A 27,062-nucleotide genomic window follows, 5' to 3' on the forward strand; every position below is an offset into this window, starting at 1 on the left:
AGGTGCACTGCAGAGCCTGGTAGGGAGGGATGCTGGGTGCAGAGTCTGACAGGGGTTGGGTGGGAGGGAAGAATGGAAGGGGGCTGGATGTAGAGTCTGACAGGGGAGGGAGGGAGGTAAGGAAGGAAGGGGGCTGGGTGCAGGGCCTGGCAAGGAGAGGCTGGGTGCAGGGGGTAAGGAGTTGGGAAGACAGGGAGGACAGATGCTCAGGGGGTTGGGAAAGACAGATACTGCACATACTGGGAGAGGGTTGAGATGGGCAAATGCACGGGCTGGGGGGGATTAGGAAAGGAGGAAAAGAGAGATGCTGCATGGGTGGGAAGGAGAGAAATAAATGCTGCCGGTGGGAAAGGGAAAAGGAACGGAGAATTGTTGGACATAGGTGTGTGGCGTGAGAGGGAAAGAGATGATGCATATGGGAAAAGGAAGAAAGAGGGAAAATTGTTGGACATGATAGTAGTGGAGAGGAGGGAAGGAGAAATGTTACACTGGGAGGGAGGAGAGATAACCCAAAGAAGGGAGAGATGTCAGACCACTGGAATGGGAAGGAGAGAGAGAGAGAAAGAGAGATGCCAGACCACAGAATGGAAGGAAAGGAGGGGGGAGAGAGATGTCAGACTGCAGAAAGGAGAGGAGAGAGATGTTAGACCTCGGGAAGAGGGAGGGAAGGAGAGATAGATGCCAGAATATGGGAGAGGAGAAAGATGCCAGACCATACAAGGGGGGGAAGGGGGAAGACAGAGATGCATAAGCAAGGGAGAGGGAGGAGATGGTGCATAGGGATGGAGGAGAAAGGGAGACAGAGGGAGGAGATGGTGCACAGCGATGGGTGCGACAGGGAAGAGATATGAAGAAATGCTCCTTATGGATAGATGGGAGTAGGGGAGAAGAAAGAGGGAGGAGATGGTACACATGGATAGATGGGAAGGGAAGGCATGGAAAAGTAGATTTTGAGAAGAAAGTAGAAAAATGGAAGAAAGTTGAATGTTTGGCAGAAAGTGAAGGAGAGAAAAACAGCAAATGGATAAGGTGACCCTGGATACACAGTTATGAACACAGACAGAAGGACGTGAAGCCAGAGACTGGGAAAGATGTTTTGAAAAACAAAAATCACCAGGCAACAAAAGTAGGGGAAATGATTTTATTTTCAATTTAGTGATTGAGTTGTGCCAGTTTTGAGAAATCACATCTGCTGTCTATATTTTGCACTGTTCAGGAAGACATGCATTTGTTTCTATTTCTCTGGGGGTTGTACTGCATGCAGAGTCTTGCATCTTAGGGTTTTGAATGTATATATTAATACTTTTAGTTTATGGTTGCATACAGATTATTATCTGTGATCTGCAAGGTGACCAAGGCCAGGTGTTCTGGTAGGAATGAATGTTGAGAAACATACAGTGTGCTTTGTGTAGTTTAATTTTGTGGTTAACCATTATGTATTGTTAATAAGATTGTATTGTGTTTATATATGAAAATGAATGGAAAAAATGGTATTACACTTAGTACTATTATGGGGGTGGGATGTGGGGCAGAGCTTACCCCCCCACCCCCTCCAAACAAAAAGCGTTCTGCTGCCTATGGCTGGAGGGAGATATGATTGAAGTCTACAAAACCCTGAGTGGTATAGAACGGGTACAAATGGATTGAGGGGTTTTTATACTCCATTAAAAATTACAAAGACTAGGGGACACTTGATGAAGATACATAGAAATACTTTTAAAACCAATAGGAGGAAATACTTTTTTTTTTCTCTCAGAGAATAGTTAAGCTCTGGAACACATTGCCAGAGGTTGTGGCAAGAATGGTTAACGTAGCTGGCTTTAAGAAAGGTTTGGACAAGTTCCTGAAAGAAAAGTCCATAGTCTGTTATTGAGATAGAAATGGGGGAAGCCACTGCTTGCCCTGGATCGGCAGCATGGAATGTTTCCGCTATTTGTGTTTTTGCCAGGTACTAGTGACCTGGATTGACCACCATGAAGACAGGCTACTGAGCTAGATGGACCATTGGTCTGACCCAGTAGGACTGTTCTTTAGTATGAATTTTCAGTATTTAGTACCCAGTCTAAACAAGCAGGTCAGGTGGTTTACAGACTTAGAGGGAGAAGGAGTTTGGGTCCCAAGCCCCATAAGAATGCTTTCTGCAGTTAACAAGGAGAAGAGAAAAGCAGGTGGATCAGGCGGGGGGGGGGGGGGCACTGTTCCCTAAGTAAGAGAGCCTGGAGTTGATAACTATGTGGGAAAACAGTTATCTTGTTTTGAACTATGACTAACAGCCAAGGGTGGAGGACAGGACTGAAAGGTCATGTTATGTCCTGTCCAGGGTGTGGTGGCCATTCCACTGAGTTCCTGATACCCATTAAAAAGAGCTAATACATGGTTTTGGTCACTTTATGAAGAAATGCTATGAGAAGACATTTTCCCCCACAGAACTGCTTAGAGGAGCTGAAGAAAGGGCTGCATAAAAGTGAATGAATGGCAGAAGCCTAATTTGCATATGCCTTTAACCAAGTGTGTTTGTTTAAAGCAGAGGAGCAAGGAGGCTCCAGAATTAACTTGTCTAAATTATGACTAATAGCCATAACATTACTCAAGGATGTGTCATGAGAAATAAGGGCTCTTGGGAACTCACCCCGAGCGTAAAGAAGCTTTGTCTTGTCTTTTGTAAAGGAGGTCTAGTTAGTTGCTTGCTCTTCATATAAATCAGGAGGGGAGATAAGAGTTCTTTGCTAACTTGAGGGGCCGAGGTCCAGTGATCCTACCACATGTTAGTGGTAGCATGTGCACATAATAGCTCTGTATCAATTTTTATTTTTGTAGAGGTATAAAAAGGGTAGAAAGTCATGTGGCGTTGTGTTTTGTCTGATATGTGGTGGTTGTTCCACTGAGTTTCTGATACCCATTAAAAAAAGAGCTCCATGTCAAGGTTTGGGTCATTTTATGAAGAAATGCTATGAGGATCTTTCCCACACAGAACTGCTTAGAGGGGCTGAAGGGAGAGCCACTCTGCATAAAACTGAATGGCAGAAGCCTAATTTAGTAAAATCAAACGAGAGGAGAACTAGTGGGGAGTGGGATAATAATAATAATAGCTTTATTTATATCCCGTTATACCACATCAACCTTGAGTCAGCCAACTTAAAACTGTAATACATATAAAACCACATGAAAAAGTCCCATGTATAAAATGTCCTATATTGGAGATATCCAATAGATGACCCTGCAATAGATGCCCCGACACGGTCTGTGTTTTGGCCTCCGGGTGGAGGCCTGCCTCAAGGGTGTGGTTATGGGTCCTCTAGGTGTCACTCCAATGCTGGGAATACCAACTTTAGAAATGAAGCGTCTGCACAACTCTAAAAATAAAACGCATACAGAGCTCGTAAAGAGGCCAAAATCTGGGTACAACATTTGCACATGTCCTGAACTCTAACAAGTTTGCTTCTTTAAAGGGGAGGAGCAAGGAGGCTCCAGAAATAACCTAACAGGCCGATGTTCAGAGGCAATTGATGCCGGATTAACTCTGGTGCTATGCTGCATGCATGTTCAAAGGGCATGAGCACAAGGAACAGCACGGGTGCTGAAGATCTGCACGAATTGCATGTAAATGCAGTCAAGTGAGCTACTTAACCATTCCCTCTCAATGCTCAGAAATAGCACCCTTACAAAAACTGGAGCTGGCATTAAACATTTTTCTGACCTACAGCAAGTGGAATTGGGTACTCTCTGGCTTGTCCTGTGCACCTGCAGACAGTGTCAGGATCAGCAGTCCTCCTTTCCCTCCTCCTCTTGCCAGGATCCTCTGCCTCCTGTGATCCCTACCATACCAGCTCACTCCCCTCAGCCCTGCCACCATATGGGCATTCGCACAAGAGCTTTCTTAACCATGCAGCTTTTATGCGCACGAGTCAGGCAGGTTCTGAAAAATAACTTCCCAATGTTTAACATTGTTAGCGTGCATATGATTTGCATGCTATTAGGACTGGACATTAACCCCCTCTTCTATTAAACTGTGCTAGTAGTTTTTAGTGCAGAGAGCCACGCTGAATGGCCCGCGCTGTTTCCGATGCTAATAGGAATTCTATGAGTGTCGGGAGCAGCGCAGGCTATTCAATGCAGTTCACCGCGCTAAAAACTGCTATCGCAGTTTCGTAGAAGAGGGGGGTAAGAGTTTTTAGTGCTGTTCCACCAGTATTCTCCTGCGCTGTACAGAGCAGTGCAGCAGTTCTGAGCATCAGCCTATAAATTATGACTAATGGCCAGAATATTACTCAAGGATATGCCATGAGAAATGAGGGATCTTGGGAACTTGCACTGAGCATAAAAGTTAGTAACAATTGGAACTACTGCTGGCTGAGCTAATTGTATAAAGATGTTTCTAAGTTGTTTTCTTAGAGACTTGGGCCTCCTTTTACGAAAATGCATTAGCAGTTTCTAGTGCAGGGAGCCGTGTTGAATGGGCCACGCTGAATGGCCCGCGCTGCTCCTGACGCAGTTTCATAAAAGAGGGGGTTGGTGTTGCTTTTGATATAGAAGGTTTAGTTAACAAGTAGATCTTTTTATAAATCAATAGGAGAGGGGGGGAGTTATGTCACTCTAAACTGATGAGGTGCAGAGATCTTACCACACATGTTAATGACAGTATATGTGTACACTAGTTCTGTATTAATTTTTATTTTTTGTGGGCACATGTCAATGGGAGGGTGTACAGAATTCACTGGCAGGTAAATTGAAGTCATTTAACATATTGGAAAAAAATTGAAAGTTTATGAATTAGGAAAAACAATGGGGCTTGACAAGTGATTGTGAAAAAATCTGTGCAATTTCAAGGAAGGAAAAGATTTTAAAAACAAGAGAAATATAGTTCTCTTGTTTTTAAAATATTTTCCTTCCTTGAAATTGCACAGATCTTTTCACAATCACTTGTCAAGCCCCATGGATAGCTAGAAATTGCAGCAGCCATTTTGAACCTGGAGTCACCATGGGCAGGAGTGAGGGGGATTGCTTCTGCCCAGACTACCTCACTAGACCTCCAGGGATAATAAGGTTCAGCAGGGGATGAGGGAGACTGTGGGTGGGTGGGTGGATGAGTAGGTGTTGGGGGGGCAGTCCAGGTGAAAGAGCCGTTATTGAACGAGGCTAGGCTTCAGAATGGGGAGCTGCTGTTTTTTGGGGAATGGGTTTCAGAAAGGAGCACTATTGTTGATCAAGTGTGGACTTCAAGAGAATATCTGCCAGGACCTGCATAACTCCCAGCAGATAGCACATGTGTAGTCAGCACAATCAGATCTGGATATTCAATGCCAGTGCTCTGATATCCGAGTCTAATTTAGCTGGCAATAGTCAATGCTTCAAAAATGCAGGCCACCACTGGGTGAATATTGACTGGTAAAAATGTATTTGTTATTACTTGTTTACCATTTATTTTATATATGTACTATAACCACTAGAACTTTGAGGACATCCATTCCTTCTTCCTTGTTGCCCCTGATCTCTGCCTATTAGAACATAACAGCCAACCTTTCTGATTTAGATTTTTATTGAAAGACATGAGAACTTGTTCCTATAGAACTTACTGCAGAGTTTACCTGCTTCTCTGTACTTCCTATCCTTTAATACAGATATGCATTTTAGACTGCAGGAACATCTGATAAAGTTTCTGTGTTCCTTTTAACCAAGCCTTGTCGTGATTGAAGTTAGTTTATCTTGTTGATCAAACTTATTTGAATATGAATGCGCATCGATGAAGCATAGAACAAGAAGCTTGACTAATGAAAATGCACCTATATATAATGAGTCAACATCGACACCAGTCAAAGGATGGCATCTATATTGCAAAAAAAATCACAAATAGACCATAAGATTTTATAACCTAAGCTTGCAATTATGCACTCCGCCCACATTCCACCCAAAATGTGCCTGTGTAGGGCCCACACAACCTATTGCATTTATGTGCACAGTTACAGAGCTGGAATCTTCTCATTTACAGATGCATATGTTCACTGCACAAGCAAATGAAGACAAGACCATGATTTATACATGTTCTTTCTGCATATGACTAGGTGGCTCCTTATAGAATTCTCTCTCCTGATGGCTTTGGGCGATTCCAAAGTTTTCTGTTAAAAAGCTATTTTCTCTTGCAACATATGGATGGCACAATGCCTGGGCAAGTTATTTAATCCTCCACTGCCCCAGGTACATTAGATAGATTGTGAGCCCATTGGGAGAGATAGGGGAAATGCTTAGTGTGGTTGTGAAACTACAAAAAGGGCAGTATAGAAGTCCCAATCCCTTTCCCTTAGGTGCTACTATCACCATGTACCTGTAGGAAGTTTATCACTGCTTGTTCATTAAATTGGCATCTTGCTTTAAATATAAAACATCCTGAACAAAAGGAACAGGCAGCGGCCATGCATGCATTGTTTCTTCATAAAAAGCATCTCTCCTTTTCCAAAATAACAATGAGCTACAGCAAATGCTGAAAAATAAACAATGGAAAACAAAATAATTGGCTAGTCAGACCTGTTTTATGAGAAGATGATGCAAGACACCTGGAAGCAAAATAGCCCAATAAACAGATACTAAAGTTAATTAGCTTTTCCGAGCTCTTTATAAAAATTAAAGTGCTTCATTTGCTCTTTATAATCTGTCTTTTTATCGCCTAATGTCTTAACCTTTAACCTGGAATAACAAAGGGGCAACCTCTTCACACAAAGCTGAAGATTAAAAGTAGCAAGAGGGTAAAAATATATTAAAAAGAAGTAATTATAACTTTATCATGATCAATAGGTGTCATTGACTTGTATACGACTCCTAGCGACTTGATCAGCATCCTCAAGTTTTCATGGCAGAATACAGAAGTAGATTGCTGGGCCTTTCTGTGCAGTATAAATTTGATGTTGTCACCATTGTCGAATCAAATGTGATCCTCCGCCTCCCACACTGTGGCGCAGTGGCTAAAGCTACAGCCTCAGCACCCTGAGGTTGAGAGTTTAAATCAGTGGTCTCAAACTCGTGGCATATGTGGCCCGCCAGGTACTATTTTGAGGCCCTCAGTATGTTTATCATAATCACAAAAATAAAATAAAACAGTTTCTTGATCAAATATCTCTTTAGCTATAAATTACAATATTATTATTAAGACTTAGCCAAAAGGAAAGATTTATAAACTATAGTTTTACCTCATGCAAAATTGTCGTTTCTTCAATAAGACATTAACTATTTTTTTCTGAGGCCCTCCAAGTACCTACAAATCCCAAATATGGCCCTGCAAAGGGTTTTTTTGGTTTCAGTTCAAAAATGTTTTATTAAAGTTGTACAAAACCAGAACATAGAGAACAAAACGTATGGTGCACATCAGCGATTATAAATGCACAATGTCCAATATGGGAAATAGCACCACAATACATGCAATACATTATCAAAAAGAGGAAAATATTAAATAAGTAAATGATCAAATAATGATCATATCAAATCAAATAGGTCAAAAAACATAGTATGGTATAAGTGATGAAAATAAAGGGCATTGTCTGGATGTCATATTCTAGATCAGGGGTGTCCAACCTGTGGCCCCGTGAAGTATTTTGTGTGGCCCCGGTCGAGAGCGATGCAATGTTTTCCTCTGCTTCCCCCGGGTGTTTACCGTCTTGCTGGCTCCCCCCTCTGTCTTGATGCAGCGTTTGCGCGTTTGAGTGGCCCCAGAAAAAAAATTTTCAAAAGGTTGGACACCCCTGCTCTAGAGGAAGGACTTAATGCGAAAATAGTATACAGTACAGGGATAAAACAGCGGTGTAAAAATATAATATAATATTGACGTTGAAAATAGTTTTCAATCAACCCATTTTTTTTATTTTTATTTTTTAAGAACCAAGGAATCAATCCTAAGATGAGTTTGAGACCGCTGGTTTAAACCCACGTTGCTCCTTGTGACCCTGGGCAAGTCACTTAATCCCCCCATTGCCCCAGGTACATTAGATAGATTGTGAGTTCACCGGGACAGACAGGGAAATATGCTTAAGTACCTGAATAAATTCATGTAAACTGTTCCGAGCTCCACGGGGAGAACGGTATAGACAATTGAATAAATGAATAAATCTGCTGCTGCCCAGATGGGTGGTATATCATTAGTCTGACCTCTCTGTCCGCCTTGGGAGGCCCTGCTGGTATTGAAACTACCGACGGCATAGCTTTCAGCGTCTCAGATGTGCACAAGCCCCAGTGGCACCACAAGCCTATGCACCATGACTGGAGTTGTCATGATTAGACCAGACATATACAGTATTATATAAAACCCAATATAACCATGGTTCACATTAAGGCTAGAAAATTAAAAAAAAGTCACAATTATCCATGTAAAACAAAATTCAGTTGACTTTTAAATGCAACATATTGCATTAGTAAAGGAACAAATACAGGTAAAAAAAAAAAAAAAAAGCTCTAAGTATGTAGCAATCACCACTGAAAAAAAGATCTTGACAGCTCTGTAAATATAAATTTAGTGTCAACATTCAGCTGGAGGTGCTCAGTGTTTTGCTTACTGCCACAAGCATTATGCCCGGAAATTTAGTAGCATGCCATGTCAGGGCTTCGGCACTGAATTTACAGGTTTCCAGAGCCAACTGCACCATAGCCAGTAAAGTGTGATATTGAAAGATAGGACCACATTAAAATCAGTGTGCAGAGTGTAGGGGACTTAGTGGAATATTCAACAAAATTTGGTGCCCATTGACTACATTTGTACAAATATAATACTGTATTTTGTCTTACTTTTTTCTTGGTTTATTTATCTTTACACATCCAGGGAGGGTGGGGGTTTGGGGGTTGGGAGGAAATATTGATAATGATATTTTAGGTAACTTGGTTTCATATTATATTATTTACTTGGTTCTTATGTTATTACTATATGCAAAATAATGTAATTATTGAATGATAGTTCTGTTATCTATATAGATATTAGTGTTATGACTGAATGCAATAATATACTGTTCTTTTATTTATATAACACTGTTCTTGTTTAAAAATCAATAAAGAATTATTAAAAAAAAAAAAATTAATCAGTCCAATTTTTGAAGTGAGCTTGGCTGGTTAAGTGCTGAATAGTGGGCACATAACTGGCCAAGTGTCAACTCTGAACCCAGAACATCCCAAAATAGCTGGAGTTTTATTTTTTATTTATAGTCCAATACCCCAAATAGTCAGTTTTGTTAAGCTTATATTTAAAATCCATCTTGAGGTTCCTTCACTGCCTCAACCTGAAATCAGTGCTTGTCTGAAATGTTTAAACAGCATCCTGATGGAATAACTGGGATATGTTTTATTAGGGAGGGTATTTTACATACTGCCATTGTAGATCAACTAAACCCCCCCTTTTACAAAACCGTAGTGTGTGTTTTAGCGCCAGCCGCAGCGGTAACAGCTCTGACGCTCATAGGAATTCTATGAGCATCGGAACTGTTACCGCCATGCCTGGTGCAAAAAACCGCAATACAGTTTTGTAGAACGGGGTATAAGTTAGTACTTTGTTAACCACCTTGAATTGTGAGGTAAAGCAGAGTAGAAATGTCAATGTTAAAAATTAAATCTAGAATTAGGCACATCATGCTCAGCTTCATTTAAGAATGTTACTCAATAATTACCGTACTTTACAGCTTTCTGGGATGCCTATTATCTGCCTATGCCTTTGTATGCCTATTTGAAATTAGGTAACTACAGGTATAATTACAGCCTTTGCAGGCCGAAAACCAGATATGTACTTGGAGATCATCTACCAGAGAGGTAAATGCATACTGTAGATATTTCTACAGTATTAAATTGCAAGGTGTGTGGAATACTGATTGGTTTAAAGACATTGCATAAATCCAAATTACTATTCTCATTTCTCTTCCTTGTCTTACATAATTCAAAATTCCTATTCTCTTTTAAAGCTACGATTCTCAAGGCCAAACCTAGCAAGCTGTGAAAAAGGCTGGACAAATCCTGATGTTTAAAATTTCTTCCTCTTCTCACCAGCTCTATTTTGCACAAGCAAATCATTGTCTAGTTAATATTTGGAAACAAAAAATAAAAAAGCAAAGGACAAGCAGACTGGTGATGATTGATCAACTTCAATTAAACCAGTTAATAACAAAATCTATAAAAGGAGGTACAAACAGCCTGATGGAAAATCCACCATATACAGAAATGATCCAATAGTTGCTCAGTTTACAAGAAGCTCAACATGTTTCGGCCTTACGCTCTGCTTCAGGGGCACGTCAAATGTATTAAAAAAAACCTCTCCAAGAATAAATGAAAGGCACTTGTATTATAAAATCTGAACTATTTCTGAATAGAAGAGGAAAAGCCTCAAACCTCCATCTGCTGCCTGATACTCTCATGCAAAACAGACGTGAAAGGGGAAATAACTTATTGGCTGAAAAACCTCCTCCTACCCATTTAAAGGGTCTGGTTCAAAATAATATGTATGGGAATAGTGTGACTATTTTAGTTTCATTAAGCATAGTTTCACTTACTATTATTGAATGGATCACTTTAAATTGTATAGTTACATACGTATTATTTTGAACTGGACCCTTTAAATAGGTAAGAGGAAGTATTTCAGTCAATAAGTTATTTCCCCTTTCACATCTGTTTTGCATGAGAGTATCAGGCAGCAGATGGAGGTTTGAGGCTTTTCCTCTTCTATTCAGAAATAGTTCAAATTATATAATACAAGTGCCTTTCATTTATTCTTGGAGAGTTTTTTGTGTGGGTTTGGAATTAGTATAACCTCTCCATCTGCTTTTTGTTGGTGCACATCAAATGTATCCCAGTCGAGAGGATCCATTGTGCTTTATTTAATTCCTGCTCGATATACTGCCCTTCATTACATAACAGCAGGGCAGTTTACAAATAAAAGACTCAAGCGAGAGCAGAGAGAGAGAAAGACAAAAGGAAGGAAGGGAAAAGGCAACTAGGTATTGAATACTTGCTTTTTTAAAATATCTTTATTCATTTTAAAGCCAAAAATAAGTGCAACATATTTTACAGACATTTCACACTTTAACAACACTTAAATTCTATCATTCTCCCCCCCCCCCTTTATACATATCCAACAATTGCACTCTAATTAAAAGTATCTCCCCACCCACCCACCCTGGACTTGTATGATCAAAGGGCAAAATCAACAATCACTCCTTACAAAATTCTGACAATGGCTCCCAAACATCCATAAATTTCTTATAATGTCCCTGTTGTATGGCCATCATAGGCTCCATTTTAAAAATGTGGCATAGACATTCCCACCAGAAAGTAAAATTTAACCTATCCCAGTTTTTCCAATTCCTCAAAATCAGTTGTATGGCAACCCCTGTCATAATACAGAGAGGTTTATTATTATGGGAAGATTTTTGGCTTTTGGCCCTCATTATCATGCCAAATAGCAATTAAATACTTGCTTGAATAACTATGTCTTAAGAGATTTTTTTTAATATGATGTAAGGGCCATCATAAAAACACCTCCAAATGAGCCATATACTGATGAAATCCGCATAGGTACTCGTCAGGAATGAAGCTGCCTGATCATTTCTATCCCTCTCCTTTATGAACATGTAGCATGGGTTATAGCGCCGGCAACTGCTCCAATGCTCATAGGAATTCTATGAGCGTCGGAGCAGTTGCCTCCATTGCCAGTGCTAAAACCCGCACTATGCATTAGTAAAGGAGGAGGATATGTGTGGTGGATTTTCCATGGGGCTGGATGTACCTCCTGGAGTACTGCGTCCAGCACTGGTCACCATACATGAAGAAGGACCAGAGAAAGTCCAGAGAAGGGTCCAGAGAAGAGCGACTAAGATGGTTAAGGGGCTGGAGGAGTTGTCCTACAGCGAAAGATTAGAGAAACTGGGCTTCTCCCTCGAACAGAGGAGATTGAGAGGGGAAATGATCAATACATTCAAGGTACTAAAAGGAATAGACTTGGTAGATAATGACAGGTTGTTCACTCTCTCCAAGGTAAGGAGAACAAGAGGGCACTCTCTAAAGTTGAAAGGGGATAGATTCCGTACGAACGTAAGGAAGCTCTTCTTCACCCAGAAAGTAGTAGAAAATTGGAACGCTCTTCTGGAATCTGTCATGGGGAGAACACCCTCCAGGGATTCAAGACAAAGTTAGACAAGTTCCTGCTGAACCGGAACGTGGCCTGGTAGGGCTAGTCTCAGTTAGGGTGCTGGTCTTTGACCAGAGGGCTGCCACGTGAGCTGACTGTTGGGCACGATGGACCACTGGTCTGACCCAGCAGCGGCAATTCTTATGTTCTTATGTTCTTTGTAGTTGTTTATATTGACTGATTTCATTAAAACTGATCATCGCTAACCTACTAATTCTCCTCTGCTTTTTTGTTTCATAAATATTAATTGGGCGCTTATTTGTGAAAAGTATAGCTGGGGAGAAAGGAGAGATATTGTAAACATCTGGATTTGTCCGGCCTTATTTACAACGTACATACGTTATGTCCTTGGATGCACAGCTGTAAATAGGAAATAGGAATTTTGCATTATGTAAGACAAGGAAGAGAAGTGAGAATAATAGTTGAAACTTTCTCCTCCTTCTCACCAGCAACATTTTTTTGGCAAGCATATGATTGTCCAGTTAATGTTTATCCAGCCAAGAAAAGCAAGGGGTATATGCACAGATAAATCAGGCAAGACTAATATCTGTCCTAAATGTAATTCTGGCAACTTTGTCTAGTCAACTTTAGACTGGATATTGAATCCTAGTAGGTTTGGGCTGGTTAACTAGATAATGTCAATATCAAGTTGTCTGAACAGGAAAGGACCAGTTGAATATTGTCCTCAAATTATGTAAAATTCAAAAGGATAATAAAGTTGTTTCTAGGATACCTATAGCCCTTATACAGTAGGATCTCCATGTGTAAACTGCAGCATGTACACAGGTAGAGAAGCCCTATATGTGTAAAGGCATTTTGCAACTGGGGCCCATGTACATGTGGGGGCATGTGACAGGGTGACATTCCGTGGCAGAGAGCTGGAAAAGGAAGAAGCACCTTCAGGACCTGGGAGATCCTTGGGAGGAAGAATGTCAGCTTCAGCCTAACTCCCGGTAATCCCTGAAGGCCACTGCTGACCAGCGCTAATAGGGGACCTGATGCAGCAGAGTAGAGTAGACAGGCTGACCAGTCCTGTCAGGGGGGGCTGGTGCAGCGGAGAAGCGTGGTGGTGGGTCTGCGGGTACCTATACACCGGTGGTGAGAGAGCTAGAAGTAGCCAGGGACCCAGTAAAGCCTGGAGTTGAAGGGCTTAGGCTTGACAACTGGAGGTAGGACCAGTGAAAAAGAATCCAGGCAAGTCCTCAGTGCATGCATCTGCGAGAAGATGACTGAGGGGCTGGGAGAGCCCTCAGTGCGTGTATGCAGGATAAGACGACTGAGCGATGGAGCAGCTAGGAGTCCTCGAGGCGTGAGTCTGCAATAAGAGTGCTGAGGGACTGTGAGAGCCCTCACATGTGTGCAGGATAAGATGACTGAGCGACAGAATAGCTAGGAGGCCTCAGCACATGCATGTGCAAGAAGATGACTGAGGGGCTGGGAGAGCCCTCAGTGTGTATATGCAAGATAAGACGACTGAATGATGGAGCAGCTAGGCGTCCTCGGCACGTGCATGTGCGATAAGATGGCTGAGAGGCTTGGGGAGTCCTCAGTGCATGCATGCAGGATAAGATGACTGAGTGATAGAGAAGCTGGAAGAATCCAAGGACCCTGGGAGCATTGGCCAAAGGACCAGGAGGAACTGGGAAGACCTGGTCAGGGTTTTAATGGAATGGGTGATGTGCATGAACTATATAACTCTGTATTTGTGTTTTAACAGAGAACAAAGGTGCCTGGGGGTGTGGACATGTGACGGGTAATATCGCTCAGCTCGGTCACATGATGACAGGGCATCTTATTAGATGTACATATCAAGGTGATATGTGTATTGTAGGGAGAGGGAAAGTATTATGTGGGCCTACAATTCAGATGTGAATTCCCCATAATATTTGCCATTTACACCTGCCTGAGACACATATAAGTGCTTGCTGAAAGGAGCAGATCTGCATGCCATCTGCCACCTCTGATCATTCCCTCATGATGGCCAATCCACCCACATTTGTTCTGTCTCTGGAACAGTTTTCCCAACCCCCTTCCCATGCCACAACCAATACCAGAACCCCCATAGTCACATTCCACCCCCACCCCACCGCTGCAAGAATCTTCCATGTACCCAGAACCCCACACCACTTTCTCAAGGTGACTGCCACCCCCCTCCCCCCAGGAACCCCATTCCTACCTTTGAAACTCACCATGTCCTTACCACGGGTCCCTAGTCTAGTGATGTGGGAAAAATGCCTACTTCTTCCTACCTTGAAGATGCCACCGATCAAAATGACTACCAAGACCTGTAGTCATCATAGTGCAGTATTATTGCTAAGGAGTCATATCTCCATATAAGGGCATTTTACAGTCTATGCCCATTCCTCACCCATTTCCTGCCCCATAATAGGGTATACAGTTAATAAGTGAATTTCTAACCACCTTCATTTCAAATGCACCCTCCTACCAAACCTTCAAGAAATCAATTAAAACCTACCTCTTTGATAAATTTCTCTGACTCCTTTCCTGCCTTGCTGTATCTTTGAAATTCTTCCGGACAAATCTTAACTACTCATGGCATGCCAATGTAATTTGAAAGTCCTTTTCTGTAACATCGCTATCTGTATACAGTCTCTTCCTCTGTAAACCGCTCTGAACTGCTTGTGGTATTGGGGTATACAAAAATAAAGTTATTATTATTATTATCCTCCTAATTCTAAATATAAGTGCTATTTGTGAGCTAAGAATTTAAAGGCTTCATTTAAAGGCACGCGTTTACAACAGCTATTGACATGGCATAAGTGGACATAATGTTCGCGTGTAAGTGTTGACATATGCTAGTATTCTATAATGGAATCTGTGCACCTAGATGCCATTATAGAAATCACAGTCAGCATGTTGCATTTTGTTGCCTAAATTTTGGCACACTGAATTGTCCCCTAAAGTCTCCTAATTGTCCCTTAACATTTATTTTTAGAGAAAAAGGCCCTCTTTTATCAAGCTGCATTAGGGTTTGTTTATTTTATCACCGGCTGCTGTGGTAAAAGCTCCAATGCTCATAGAATTCCTATGAGCGTCGGAGGTTTTACTGCAGCGACTCGCAATAAAAAAAATCCTAACGCAGCCTGATAAAAGGGGGCCTAAATTGCTTACAATATTTTATACATTTACATAACTTACAGCTCCTTTTATTAAACCATGGTAGAGCTCTGATGCTCATTCAGTTCCATGGTTTAATAAAAGCCACTGTTAAACATCTACATTATAACTTTGCATCATGTATTTCTATGACCTCTATGTAATATGACATTATATTTTATTTTATCTGAAACAAAGAAAATTGTAAAATTATGAACTATGTATATGTTGCACCAATAGAAAACCCTAAGGAGGAGAGGAAACTCCAACTCAGAAGTGCCAAAGTGCCACCTGCTCCCTTAAAGACCTAACTGGAGTTAACACCCAGGAAGTCATAAGGAGTTTATATCTTCAAAGATAACCACAAGGTTTACCAGAACCAATTGGAACAACCTTTTACTAATCACTGCAAAAAGTATGCATGGATGTCTATGAAACAGCGGAGTTAGACTGATACAGGACCACTTTCCCTGATGCAGTACTTGAAACTCTGGCCATGTCAACAAACTCCTGATGCAGGCTCACCCACCAAAACGCGGCCCGTGTCAAATCCAATGCAAGTTCACATTGTATATGTTATTTTGGCTGTCATTAAAGTGTAGTTCGTTTGAAGACCTTGGCTCACTCTGCTTCTTCCTTGGATTTTTGCACCAATAGCACCATAGGGGGTCCTTTTACTAAGCTGTGGTAAGCAGTAACACATGCTTACTGCAGCTTAAAATGATGTGCAGTGAGGCATGCTGAGGCATCCCACTCTACCCTGATATTTATTCAGTTGTTCATCTTACCTCACACTGTTGTATGTTTTAGGTATCGCCAGTGGTAGCAGTGATTTATATTTGTTGCCTGCTGTAGCTATCATGTCCAGCTGGTGAAGAAACAGGAAGTGATGTTAGCAAAAGCAGGATGTGGCAGAGTAGGGTTACCATATGGCTCTAGAAAAAGAGCTGCAGAAGCCATTGAATATGAATCGTCGCAGCCACTGGTGACACCGTATTCTAAAAACCAAGAAATTCTGAAATCCAAAAAGTCTCTGGTCCTGAGCATTTCATATAAAGGGTTATGAACCTACTATGCTGCAAATGAATCCATGTTGTCTGCATTGATGATAACACTTGGTATAGAGTATTATGTGCTAATTAAAAATGCATAATACATGCTTATTAACCCCCTTAACCCACCTGTTTCCTGCATCATAAGAAGCTGTGAATAAGTATGAGTTGCTAGGCCAGTGCAGCAATGTTATCACAGGCCTGCACAGTTGTCTTGTTCTTATTCACACTTTAGCATAAGGGCTCCTTAAAATAAAATGTATGTCTAGTCCAAGCAACATTCAAGCTAAGACCTACCACATGAAATGTATTTCTATTCCTGGGAACAGCCTGGCTGTCAGATTTCATCCTGATGAAAGGCTTATATGAAGTATAAAACATGTAGGCGGCCATTGCATCAGATAGACCTCACCCATAAGGAGTCTTAACCTATGTAAAACTATATTTAGAAAAATGGCCAACATTTTCTTACATAATAGGTGTAACTTGCTCATTTAAACCAGGAACATCTTGTTTTTATTATTATTATTCCACACCCTTTTATGGCTACACACCCCATTGAATGTATATTTTACTGAAGCATTCAAGTATATAAAAATAGTGAACTGAATGAATACTAGATGTGAAGAGCTGGACTTGTTCTTACTTAATTTTTATTAAATACTCTTGATGGGCAAACAGCAATTACATGTTACAACACAAAGTGTGATCTTTTCCTAGTCACTCTCATGGCAGACTGTATAGGACTCATTTTCAAGAAAACTAAGACGTCCAAAAGAAAGTATAAACCAGCAGTTGAATGTATATTTAATGAAAATGTCCAAGTAGGCATTTCCAAAACTGATTTCTAGATGTCTTTCTGGTCGCTTTGTCTCCAGTGCGTCTTAATACTGTTAAATATTTTCTTGATGGAAGGAGTGGATCACAATGTAAACAATTACCTTGTGCTGATGCAGATGCATCTTTCATGCAAAATAAGCAGAATGAGGGAGTATTGTAGGGTAGTAATGTAATGGACAGTTCAGTGATTGGTTTAAAGCATTTTATTGAATCCTGGAGTTCATTTGAACTTGTAAATGAAGAAGAGGTAGCTTTGATTATCGGTCAGGTGACACCAATACAGGCAGTGTTAGACCCATATAACATTATACGTCAGATATCACAGGATGTGAGTGTTTCTGTAACTTTAGTTATGAACAAGTCTTTGGGTGAAGGAATATTTCCATCTGGTTGTAAAGAATCTATGGTATCAACAATTTTGAAAAAGAGCGGAATGAATGTTGAGGAGATTAAAAATTTTCACTCCATTTCTGTAGTTCCATTCCTTGGTAAGGTGATTGAGAAAGTAGTGATGAAACAGTTGAATAACTATGTAAGCCGGAATGATTGTCTATATCCATTTCAATTTGGGTTTCAACATGCACATAACACGGAGTTGCTATTGGTTCTGTATTGGATGCCTTGAGGGAGGGGATGGATAAAAATTTGAAGTACTGCCTTGTGTCATTTGATGTTTCTGGGGCTTTTGACACTGTCAATTTGGACATATTATTGTTGAAGTTGGAAAGATTGAGAATTGTTAAGGAGGTTCTGTAATGGTTTGCATCCTATATGGAGGTAGATCATTCAGAGTGAGAAGTGGAGCAGAAGTATTTAGAGTTGTGGATGTTAAGAGAGGTTTGGCCCTCTCCGCCATACTTATATATATATATGTGTGTATATATATACATACATACATACATACATATGTCCACAATGGGAGCTGTGCTTCAGAAGTTAGGAGTACAATACAGGCTTTAAATAGATCTACTCTTTTTTTTCCCCAGTGTGTGACGATGATCATAAGATGGAGAAGTGTCTGAAGGTTATATGGAAAAAATTGTGGAAAGGATGGATGATCATGGTTTAAAATCGAATGTGAACAAAACTGAGGTGATAATTATAAAACATCCAAGGGATTGTTTGGGTTTAGAGAATATAAGTGTGATGGGGAGCAACTGTTGGTAAAAAAAAAAAAAAAAAAAAAGGAGATGAATGTGTTGGGGGTATTCTTGGACGGTTCATTGACAATGGAAAGTCAAATATTGAAGACAATTCAAGTGGGGTACATGGAGTTACAAATGCTGTATAGGTTAAAACCAATGCTTCAAAATTACGATTTTTATACTGTGGTGCAAGCATTAATTGTAAGTAAGGTGGATTATTGCAATGCATTATATCTAGGGGGTTCCAAAAGTGAAGACTAGGGCATAGCAATTACTTATGAACTCAGCAGCAAGGTTAATTGCTGGTGTGCCGAGAATAGCTCACATATAACACCGATTTTGAAACAGCTACACTGGTTGTCGATTCAACAGAGTACAATATAAAATTATGTCAATAATACATCAGGTACTGTTTCATATATCTCCTATTGTATTGCAAGGGTTGTAGAAATTTATCATCCAAGAAGGATTTTAAGGTCAGAAATAGTTATGAGATTAAATTGCAACAGCAATAGGATAATTATTCACTCTAGGATTGGAGATACCATGTTGTCAGTAGGGGGTGTGAAACTCTGGAATGCTTTGCCAGGATCTTTGCGTTTATGTGCAGCTAGATTGGATTTTAAAAAATTGTTGAAGATACAATTGTTTGTGAATGCAATATCTATAATAATAAAACCCTAGCCATGCATGCGCACTTGAAACTCTGTGCTTCCGCATGCCGAGCAGGGAGGAACACCAAGCAGGAACGAACCGCCGAGCAGGGAAGCGTCTCAGGGAGGAACCACCGAGCAGGGAAGTGTTTCAGTGCAGTCGTGATCTGCCAACCCCCTATTCCTTACCCAAAGCATCAGTGGCAGCGCTGTAAACAGGTTGTTCACGGCAAGCCCTTGCAGGGCCTTTCTTCTGCCGCATCACTTCAGATGTGGTAGAGGAAAGATCTTGTAAGGGCTGGCCACGAACAGCCTGTTTACAGCTTTGCCACTGCTGCTATGGGTAAGGAATGGGGGGTTGGCGGGTTAGGACTGCTGCCGCTGCAACTGCTTTGAGGCACAGAGGGAGGGAGGAAGGGTTGATAGTTCAGGACCGCTGCTCCCGCCTTGGGTATGTAATGGGGGGTCCAGAAGGCCACACCCACATGGAGGAAGGGAGAGCAGACCTGTGGGGGCGGTGGACCAGGTGTGTGTGTGTGGAGGGTCCAACAGTGTGAAGGGCTGGGAAGGGGCAGCCTGCCCAAAGATTGAGTGCAGTGGCCAGGGAGGAGGTAGATGGGGGAGGGGGTGGGGTTTGAATTGGTGCAGGCTCTGGTGTTGGGATGCGGTTGGGTGAAGAGAGTTAAAGTAATGGGGAGGGGTGGAGTTGCAGTACCGTGGGGAGGGGCAGGGGAGAGACGAGAAAGAAATTGGTCCTGGGGTAGGGTACAAGAGAAAGGGTAAAAAAGGAAGAGAAGCTGGGTGGGGGTGGAATATAGGGACAGGAAGAATGGCCTTGGAGGCAATAGAAGGAAGGATAGATAGGACTGAAAGGGTGATAAATGTAGTGGAGGATCGATGAGGGCCAAAAGGGTACAGAGGACTAAGGAAATGGTGATGGATAGTACCAGGAGCCAATAGAAGAAAGAAAGAAAGACGGGAACAGGGAGAGAGACAGAAAGAAAGAAAGACAGGGCAGGAAGAGGGAGAGATACAGAAAGAAAGAAAGATGGGGCAGGAAGAAAGAAAGAAAGATGGGGCAGGGAGAGGGAGAGAGAAAGAAAGAAAGAAAGACAGGGCAGGGAGAGAGACAGAAAGAAAGAAAGACAGGGCAGGAAGAGAGACAGAAAGAAAGAAAGATAGACAGCAGGAGGGAGAGAGACAGAGAGAAAGAAAGAAATTCTACACATCTGTTTTACCACCTGCTAATGTAACGGGCTTAAACATTAGTATTTGTATATTGCTGAAGACACAATTGTATTTGATGCAATATATTTGAAGAGGTGTTGGAAGATAAGAAGGGAAGTGCTGTGATGATTTAGTGATTGAGGAGTTACTTGATTGTAACAACACGTAGAATTAGGCCTTTCTGATGAATATGTATGACTTTTATGTAAACTGCATAGGTTTGATGTGGTATAAAAAAAATTTCAAATAAATCTTAATTGGGCATGTTTTGGGTGGGATTAAGGCAGGCTTAGTACCTAGACATTTTGCAGTGATAAACATTTAACAAAACGTCCAGGGCACAATTTGGATGTTTTGGCCTAGACCTGTTTTCATAACGAATAAGGGCCAAAAATGTTTATACAATGAATAAGGGTCGGCAATCAGATGGCTGGACATGTTGAAAACAACCATGGGGATGATGCTGGAGACCCTTACTGGACTAGCACAAAACTGATTTCTCTTTAGATCTGTAATTCAACAAGTTACTAGGACTTGAGCACAAGTCGATGGCACCTAAGAAGAAAAAAGGGCCAAAAAGGTACCCAAACTGACCAGATGACCATTGGAGGAATCAAAACATGGCCCACACACAGTCTCCCAGTGGTCACTGACACCCTCCCACCCCCAAAATATCTGCATGAAACAGTACATATCTGTTTCTATGACAGCTGGAGATACTATGGTCAGGTTCTAGTAGAGCTGCAAGCGGGTCTTTGGAGTAGCCTAGTGGGCAGTGCAGCTCTCAAGCTTTCTTTCAGCTATAATCGAGAAGGTTTGTGAGGCTAGGTTATAAAGACATATTGGCGTTTCTGTGTCTATATAAAATAGCCTCAAAATTTGTGTCTATGTGACTTTCCAACCTAGGTAACCTATTATAAAAATACTTTGAAATTTATGTTTATTAGATTCTTGATATATCAGAGAAAGGAAGTATAAGCAAAATGCTTTTCATATTACATACATACCATCTAAGTTTTTCTATGTGGTTACTAGTATGTTAAGTGATTTGCTAATAGTCACAAAGAGCTACTGTGGGAATTGAACCCGGTTTCATGGGGGTTTCAGCCCATTGCACTAACCATTAAGTTACTCCTCCACTCTGAAGTGCTCTAGTCTATGAGTAACCAGCAGAAGAAAGGAGGTGTTGAATCCATTATACAGGTCATTGATGAGGCCTCACCTGGAGTATCGTGTTCAGTTTTGGAGACTGTATCTGGTCAAGGATAAAAAAAAGAATTGAAGCAGTCCAAACAGGAAAGCGACATAAATGATAGGGAGTTTGTGCCAAAAGAAGTACGAGAAGAGACTAGAAGACCTCAACAGGAGGAGAGGAGGGACAGACATTTAAATATTTGAAAGGTATTAATATAGGACCAAATCTTTTCCAGAGAAGGGAAATTGGTAAAACTAGAGGACATAAATTGAGGTTGAGGGGTGGTTGACTAATGTTAGGAAGTTCTTTTTCATGGAGAGGGTAGTGGATGCCTGGAATGCCCTCCTGAGGGAGGTGGCGGAGAGGAAAACTGTGATGGAATTCAAAAAAGCGTGGGACGAACACAGAGGATCACTAATTAGAATGTGAATGGGCTAACTTTCAGGGTCTAAATCTCACAAAGAAGATGGTTTGGATAGGCTGGAGTGAGCTTCAAGGGCAACTCCAGTAGTTGGAAACGAAGGTCAGTACCAGGTAGACTTCTATGGCCCAAAAATAAAAAAATAAAGACATTTTATTTTAATAATGAAGTTGTGATCACAGGGCAGACTGGATGGATCATTCAGGTCTTTTATCGGCCATCATTTACTATGTTACTATGCTTTTCTCAACAAAGTCAACCGAAGACTATGTATAGTCAGCTCTGCTGTGTTATTTTATTATTTTGGGGTTTATCCTTCTTATTAACCTTTGGCAATTTTTGCTACCCTAGTCCCTATCCAGATGAACTGTCAGTATAGCCCCAGTAATCCTTGCCAGGCTGACTAAAGATGTGTCTTCACGATACACTCTCAATGCACTGATGAGCCGAGAGGAACCTCCACTGTAGTGCCAGCTGCCTTCCCTTCCTCCCTGCCCAACCCCCTCGGGTGGAAGATGTCAACTTGGAGCTCCCACGCTGCACTGATGCACACTACAATCTGAGCCACAGTGCCAGCCTTATTTGAACTTTTCATAAAGGAAAAATCATCATAACCAAGCTAATAATTTTAGCCTCCCTGGAATGCAAAAGTTATGTGAGATCTGTCATCCAGTTGTCAGCAGACTACTAAAGATGACTGTTAAGCAGAAGAAAATTAGAAAAGGCCCTCCTTCTCCTACAAAGCAATCCAAGCCTCCTTTGTCACGCATAGATTTTCTTCATGTCCATCAACACATAGCATCAAATTATAACAATACATAAGTCACAACTGCCAGTAGATAAAATATGACAGAGATCTTATTCCTTTGGCTCACTTGCAAGTCTGGTATCATATTAAACACACATTACCATAAATTTTGCAGATTAACACCTCTCACCTTTTGCCAAGTTCCCAACAATAGAAAACTCAGATTTCTACAGTAATTTGTCTATCAACAAGACATTGCCTATCAATTGTTTCTTCTTTAATTTACAATCCTTTCATCCAAAATAATATTTCTTTGAATGGAAAGCAAATGGTTAACAAAGATTAATCAACATACAAATTCAAACAACCATAATCATAGGATTATAGTCCACTATAAGGAGAAATGCCTATAATTCTGTTGTATCTTATTGTGCAGGCTACTGCAAAAAAAATACCTAGCTGCACTCTAGGGGGTAATTCTCTGACCTTGGTGCTAACATTTATACGAATGTTATATGTGTATAAATTTAGACTACTAGTGTATATGGGCATATCTGCATACTTACACATGTAAGTTCTAGCTTTCTGCCTATGCTATTCTGCTAATGCCCACTAAACTTATGTAGTATGTATTTGCAAGGGGGTGAAGACAGGCAAGGAGCATGGACACGTAACTACCATAAATTAGATGCGGAGCTACTGCACTTAGGTGCTCACAGCTACACCAGTTCTATGGCTGGCATAAATGATGGCAAGTAGGAAAGTGGAATCCAAACTATAGCTACATGATGTAGGGTTCAACATTAGGAGTCACTGCCCAGCAGCAAGGTTAGTAATGGAAGTTGACAGGATGGCACATATTACGCCCAAGTCTGAAGCAATTTCATTGGTTACAAGTTGTATTTCGGATGCAACATAAAGTTGTTTCTGTGGCCCATCTGACTATTTACCATCAAACACCATGGTAGCGTCAACAAGTTGTGGCACTTTATAAGCCTAATAGATCTTTACGTTCCGAAAATCAAAAGCTATTAACTCCAATAGCGCAGGGAAATTATGCAGACACTAGAGCGATGGCTTTCTGCATTGCTGGTGTTAAAACGTGGAATGCTCTAGCGGGTCAGTCGCAACTGTGTGGAAACTGGTTTCAATTTAAGAAACAGTTGAAAACTCAGCCGTTTGTTACTGCATTTTTGTGATTTATTAGTCGGCTTTTGAAGAAAAGAATCTGTTTAACCATGTTTGCTATTGTACTCTTGTGATTTATTAGATGACAATTGAAGAGAAAAAATTGTTTTATTATGTAGATTTTATGATATAGTTTTGATCTTATATATGTTTTAATGGATGTAAACCATTTTGTTTTTTGCAAACGGTATAAAAAGGTTTTAAATAAATAAATAATACGTTGAAACCCTCAACTCAATGTGTGGCAGTGAACATAAGAACATAAGAATTGCTGCTGCTGGGACAGACCAGTGGTCCATCCTGCCCAGTAGTCCGCTCACGCGGTGGCCCTCAGGTCAAGGACCAGTGCTCTAAATGAGTCCAGCCTCACCTGCGTATATTCCAGTTTTGCAAGAACTTGTCCAACTTTGTTTTGAAACCCTGAAGTGTGTTTTCCCTTATAACAGATTCCGGAAGAGCGTTCCAGTTTTCCACCACTCTCTGGGTGAAGAAGAATTTCCTTATGTTTGTACGGAATCTATCCCCTTTCAACTTTAGAGAGTGCCCTCTCGTTCTCCCTACCTTGGGCACTCTCTAAAGTTGAAAGGGGATAGATTCCGTACAAACATAAGGAAATTCTTCTTCACCCAGAGAGTGATGGAAAACTGGAACGCTCTTCCGGAATCTGTTATAAGGGAAAACACACTTCAGGGTTTCAAAACAAAGTTGGACAAGTTCTTGCAAAACTGGAATATACGCAGGTGAGGCTGGACTCATTTAGAGTCCTTGACCTGAAGGCCACCTGAAGGCCACTGTGTGAGCGGACTACTGGGCAGGATGGACCACTGGTCTGACCCAGCAGTGGCAATTCTTATGTTCTTATGGCTTAGAAAGGGAATAGAATGTTAGGAATTATCAGGGAAGGAACGGAAAACAAAGATGAGAATGTTATAATGCCCTTGTATAGCTCTATGGTATGGCCACACCTCGAATACTATGTGCAATTCTGGTCGCTGTCTCTCCAAAAAGATATAGTGGAATTAGAAAAGGTGCAGAAAAGGGCAATGAAAATGATAAAAGGGATTGGATGACTTCTCTATGAAGAAAGGCTAAAGTGGCTAGGGCTCTTCAGTTTGGAGAAAAGATAGCTCAGGGGTGATATTAGAGAGGTCTGTAAAATACTGAGTGGAGTAGGAAAGGGTAGATTATTGAATCACTTGTTTACTCTTTTCAAACATACTAGGACTAGTGGGCATGCAATGTAATTAATCTCTGAAATTAGTTGATAGAGAATGTGATGGAAACAGTTAGTTTAGAAGAGTTTTTTAAAAGTTTGGATAATTTCCTAAAAGAAAATTCTATAAGTCATTATTAAGATGGACTTGGAAAAATCCACTGCTTATTCCTAGGATAAGCAGCATAAAATCTGTTTTATTACTTGGGATCTGGCTAGGTACTTGTGACCTGAATTGGCCACTGTTGAAAACAGGATACTGGGCTTGATGGACCTTCTTGTCTGACCCAGTAGGGCAACTCTTATGTTCTTATATTACTCAGTAACAACACTCAGCACAAACTTTTAAATAATATCATACATCCCAAAATGTGAGTGATTCATATTAGTAGTTTATTCACTCCATTCAATTTAATTGTTTTTGACATATGGAGATCCTCTGTAGTGGACTATTCCAAGACATTCAATAGAAGTACTCATAGTTGTCCATTTCATTAGTCTCCTGCCTTCACAAAAGTCTCCTCAATTTTAACACTCATCAACAAGATGTGTAACAAAAAAAACCAAAACAAAAAAAAAAACTTAGCTTGTATTGCAGCCACTCCACTGGACCACTGCCGACACAGACAGTGTTTCAAATCATGCATTAGGGTAGAGATCTGATTACAGCCAGCATTAGCCTTCTTTAGTCATTTTTTTCTCCACTGATAAGGCTGCCTCTTCCTGGCTTTTCTCTGTGACAAACAAACCAAATGACAATGCCATGCCCATTGGGAGTCTGAAGAGAGCCTGGGGGATGGGAATGGAGAGAGATATGGGGAGGGGGGGCTGCAAGGGTGATGAGGAGTGCTTGGAACAGAGAAGGGAAATGAAAGGCAGCCAAAACACATCTACATGGGTGCAGATAGCAATTAGTTCTCCTCTCCTGTAGCAATCACCAAACACAAGCACCAAGTCTAAAAGACAAGTGAGATCGGCATTTGTGTATTATTTACAACAGGTGCAGATGCCGACATCTAGATTTTCTGCTCGTGCTGTACATTGACAGGTTAATCTATCCTTACTGCTCTTCCAGCACACTCAGATCTAACAATCAATATCTTTTGAATATTCCCTCCCTACGTCACCTCTTCTATGATACAACCAGAAAAAAGATTTTCTCAGTTATAGTTCCAACTCTTTGGAATTCACTACACTGTCCCTGTGGAAAGAGACCCTTATCAACAAATTCAAAGCAAATTTAAAAACATTCTTATTTAAAGATGCCTATGATCTGTAATCTCCATCACAAATGACAACAATGAAGGCACTCTCACCAAGATATATATCAAGCTCAATATATACCTGAAACTCCTCACCTGTAATGTATAATCCCTAGCTCCTCAGAAGTACCACCTGAGCTCAAAAGCTTTCACAGCCGTAGGCTTTATGTACTACCTCCTCACTGGAGCCATTATCAATTTTTACTCACAAACTTTATTTTTAAATTTTTATTTAACAACCCTTCTAGCATATTTCAAGGGTACTTAGCTTTTAATTGTGGTCTTCTTTTGAGGGAAATAGGAGCCAACATATTTCACCCACAGGTTTTTTCAAGGCTTATCATCCCTTAGCATGCTTTACACTGACATATATGACCACTGAATGTTGATTCCCTGCTCGGAAGTTCCTGCTGCTACTGCGTTGAGATGCTTCCCTTGTTCGGCAGTTCCTCCCTGCTCGGTGGTTCTATTCTATTGTGCATGCAGAGGCACACGCTGAAAACCGCCACCCGCGCACTACCATGTCTAGGCCTACTCTGCTACGGAGTTACGGATCACGGAGGTAGGAGTGCGCATGTGCGCTTAGGGTTTTATTATTTATTATAATTTACAATTACCAGTCAATATTACAGCCACACTCACAGCAACTTACAGTTAAAATATAATCCATATATACTAGCATAAAAACATTTCAAATATAATTTACTTACAAAAAATATAAGACACATAACCATCCTAAAAACAGGATCTGGACAATATAGATATAAAAGTCTATCTTTGATTTTCTTGATTCTTAAGATTAAATAGGCAAGAGTTACCTAGTGTCTCCCTTCATGGTTCATGTACTTGTCGTGCCACTGGG

At 40.9% G+C, this 27,062-nt stretch overlaps 1 long non-coding RNA gene across 1 annotated transcript in view; it reads left to right on the forward strand.

Annotated features, from left to right (window-relative positions):
• LOC117348374 overlaps positions 1–18,359 on the forward strand; it is an 873,172-nt gene extending 854,813 nt beyond the window's left edge. The window contains exon 4 of the long non-coding RNA XR_004536973.1: positions 18,135–18,359. This is a non-coding gene — a long non-coding RNA (uncharacterized LOC117348374). The remainder of the gene's footprint in view (positions 1–18,134) is intronic.
• Positions 18,360–27,062: the final 8,703 nt, after the last annotated feature.

The sequence above is a fragment of the Geotrypetes seraphini genome, chromosome 14 (genome assembly GCF_902459505.1).
Source record: "Geotrypetes seraphini chromosome 14, aGeoSer1.1, whole genome shotgun sequence".
Lineage (NCBI taxonomy): Eukaryota > Metazoa > Chordata > Amphibia > Gymnophiona > Dermophiidae > Geotrypetes > Geotrypetes seraphini.